We start from the raw sequence: 3,963 nt of genomic DNA on the forward strand, positions 1-3,963 counted from the left end.
TGCTTTGTTGCCATGTGCCTGATTATGCTGGTGATGGTCAGATTGGTAGTTTTGCTACCCCCGCTGATACTGGCCTGGCAGGTGGTGCAAATGGCCTTTTTGGGGTTATCTGCAAAGTCTTTAAAAAATAGGCCACCTGGCCAAAAACTTAATACACAGCAAGCTTTTTTTTTTTTGTTAATAACCTAAACTACATTTTTCCCACTCCCGACACCCAAGGTCCCACGACAGTCTGTGGCCTCATCACACCAGGGTCCCACTAAAGTTTGCGGCCCACAAAGATACCAGGTCCTTTTGCCTTTTTTTCATCCATTTTAGGACGTCCATATCACCAACCAATCCACCAAACCCTTCCCCCCTCCCCCCTGAAACCCCCTACCCAACCTACACTAACCCCCCCAACACACACACACACACGTCATAATACACATACATATACAAAAAAAATAATATACACAACTTTATAGATTTATATATATTTTAGAATTCAATATTTCTGTTAAAAATACATTGTATGATTTACATAGGCATTGTGCTACATTAGAACACAGACAAAACAGATCACTGTAGGTAAGGAAACATTAAATATTAAATAAAGAAAATAACATAAAAAAAAGTGTAAACACTAAACTAACAGGGAGAATGGCTAATGCAGCACACACCTAATCAAGTGGTATTACAGAGTAGAAAAAAAATGGATTAGAACTAATTTTTTTTTCCAGTCTACACAAAATACATAGAACGCACTGAAGAAAATCTCTGGAGCTGGTCTACTCTTGGGTCACATCTATGAAGACCAGAGTCACTGATGTCAAGCTAATATATATATTTTTATTTTGCCAAAGGCTTTCTCTGCTAGCTCAGCATCTGGGTGAAAACTGAGGGTTTGTTGGAGTATCAATGTAAGATTTCAGTTCCTATGCTGCCCCACTGTCAACTTCCATGGACTTCCGAGAGAAAAGAAGCCTGAGATCTTTGTGGAGGTAGACCTTCCCAGACTTAGAACTTTGGAACCTCAGGTGGATGAGGTAGCGCAGTGTCCGCTATTCTGTCCTCATGATGTTCTCCTGGACTGTCACTTTCTTATCTCGTTTCTCAGGAACAGAAAACGTTCTCTGCCGCAGGAATGTCTGGTGATTGGGTGGCATTTCTTGCAAGTCATATTTCACCACAAACATCTTCACCACAGTCTTGCTTGGATTAAATAAGGTCACTTGAATTGTTCCAGAAGTAGGTATGCGATATCCCCTTTTGCCAAGAGATTCCAGTGTGATGTTACCCATTTAAGGGGAAGGAGCATTGTCCTCTGAAACACTGAAGAATGAAACCCTGACAGGCAACGTCATGTGGGTTGGACAGAATACACCACTCGCGCCAACGTCTGCTGTAAAACCTTTAACTGTGCCCAGAGGCTCCAATCGATAGTTCAAGACGGACTCCTCAAAGTTTCCAAGAAGGCTCAGACAAGGGGCCGGTGGAGCACTGCAACTTAGCTGTCTGTGAACTCTACCCCATGTTCTGTTTTCTCACAGTGACATTGTCTCTTTGTAGAAAAAACTTTGAATTGCAGTAAGGAAGTGTCCAGATCAAAATACCCCGACTGGCTCTTTCTTTGTGGTACCGGACTGGAAAGTAAAGGTAAACCAGTGCAAGGGTGAAAGGCCTTGGTAGAGATCCCATCAAGAGAATGAAAACCTTTTTTCTTCCAATTATTTGAAGGTCGCAGAGGAACAGACTTCGCTTGGTCTATGTACTTCAGCCTCTCACATCTCGGACAGCTCACAATGCTTCTCCCCTGGTCTTGTGCACCACAGTCACATTTTGCTGGATCCTCATTCTCATCACGAGTCGGCTTCTGCTTGTCCTGGGTCTCTCTAGCTTTCTGACTGTCTCTGTCCGTTGTAACATAATTTTAAATGCTGTGAAGTTGATTGGTATGATCAGACCCTTGTGCTTTCCTTGCGTTGCTCTCTGTACATTTTGGTTCTAGGGTTTGAGAAACACCACAGGTTTTAAATGCCACAGCGTTTCGCGAACAGTTTTTGCGGTTATCGAGATGGATGGGGTCACTATTCCTATTTTCAGTGGCGTTGGCCTGTTTGTGGTTGTAGATATGGATGTTCGGGGTGCTATGATTGACAGGTGATGTAACGTTCCTTTACTGACATACTTTTCAGTCTGTTCACTGTATTTTAGGTCACCCCTATCAGGGGACATAAAGATATTCTCCTTGCTGGACAATGAGAAAGCTGGTGGGCTGAGTTTATTTACTGCATGTTGATGTATGTTTGAAATAGTTTCATGAGCTTGAACTAAATCTATTTTCCGTCTAGCTTGTGGTTTCGGAGAGGATCTACCATCAGGACTATGTCGGGAGGAAGTTATGGGTGTTTCTGAAGCAACTTTTAGTTTTCTGTCACCGGTTTCAGGGGTCAGAGTCATATCTGAAGTAGGTGCTCCTTATAAACAGGTGTTTCATTCCTATGAAGGTTATCATCTTCACATGGGTTTCTGAATATTTTGCAGCTCAAGGGGTTGGGGTCATGCAATTTAAAGGAGCGACTAGCTATGTGTGATGTGGTCTGGTCACACTGCAGCAAGTGCTGTGCAATTCTTGCTATGACTTCTTGACTTTCCTGGATTAGGGAGCCTATTAAAGGATTGGTCTCTGGTGGCTGGGGTATGGGGGAATTGATGGGCATGTCAACCAAAGATAACGATTTTAAAGTTTCTGACAAGTGAGCCTTGCAGGCTTGTTTTAGGATCGCTGATACTGAAACACTGAATCTTAGATGGTGATGTTCCAACGTCACAGCTATTGCCACATCCAGAAATTAACTTAACGTTTCTACCAGGGAGAGTAAGAATCATGTTAAGACTCGTTCTTGCCTGCAGTAGTCCGTCAGATACTACAGTCCATGTCTGCTTGCTACATGTATGCTGAGCACTGGGCGCACTTTGCTGGCCACTCTCTTTATGATCTCGAGTTGGAGGACCTATCTGCTCATGTGAAGAAAATCGCTTTTCATAGAAGCCAAAGCTACTGTGGATGCTACAGTTCAACACCGGATAACTGGATTGTCTAGGCAATGACTGAATGCTGACTTTCAAGGCCACGTTGTGAGACACGTTGGGGACGGGAAACACATGTTCAGTTGGTGAATGAGTAAAATTCCATTGGAGCTCGCCATCGGCTGCACTGACTAGGTAGATAAAGTTTTGCGGCACAGCTCCATGAGAGACCCTTAACCAGGCGCTTAACTTAAAAAAGAAAACAAATGAACGGATAGCCAACAAGAGAGTCTTCTCTTCGATGAAACGGTCTCCACTGTGTCTGGGCACCGGCTCCAGAGTCCACCTCTCCAGCAAGAGGGCATCTTGCTTCATGGCAGGATCATTGAAATCATTTGCCTCCGTGCCAGATGCTTCATCACTGTAGCAACAGTCAGGAAGCAGCATCACCTCAACCATGATGGGAATATTATTTCTCCACAACAGCGTGACCTCAGACCTGGTTTTTCTAGCTTCTCGGCACTGCGCCACCATATCACTGCATTCATGCTTACTGGCCCCTGGCTGACTAGATTTTGCTGGAGGGCAATGGAGACCTTCTGTCCTGCCTTTCACTCAATGCTCAGGAGTGCGACTTTCAGTAATCAGCAAAGCCAGATACACCAGAAAATCCTCCGCCTCATATTCAAAGAACTCATCCAACGAATCTCTGTCTGTCTTCATCCTCTCGGCGGTATATATACACAACTTTATAACATTACAATAAACCTAATAACATAATCACATTACCATAAACAACAACCATGAACCAAAATCAGACCTAAGTTTGGTGCTTGCAAGCCCTATATACAGGTTCCAATACCATAAAACAAAAAACTACACGTGAGGGTAACTGCCCACCACCGGGAACTGGAGACTACAGAGGCTCGCACCCTCATCTACCACACAGCG

At 43.9% G+C, this 3,963-nt stretch overlaps 1 pseudogene; it reads right to left on the bottom strand.

The window, feature by feature from the left end:
• Positions 1-1,499: 1,499 nt before the first annotated feature.
• On the bottom strand, positions 1,500-3,735 carry LOC141172127 (atos homolog protein A pseudogene; annotated as a pseudogene).
• Between the last annotated feature and the right edge of the window lie 228 nt (positions 3,736-3,963).

This window comes from Phyllobates terribilis, unplaced genomic scaffold, assembly GCF_046119375.1.
Source record: "Phyllobates terribilis strain yellow unplaced genomic scaffold, ASM4611937v1 Scaffold_1__5_contigs__length_1240528914, whole genome shotgun sequence".
In the NCBI taxonomy this organism is placed as follows: domain Eukaryota; kingdom Metazoa; phylum Chordata; class Amphibia; order Anura; family Dendrobatidae; genus Phyllobates; species Phyllobates terribilis.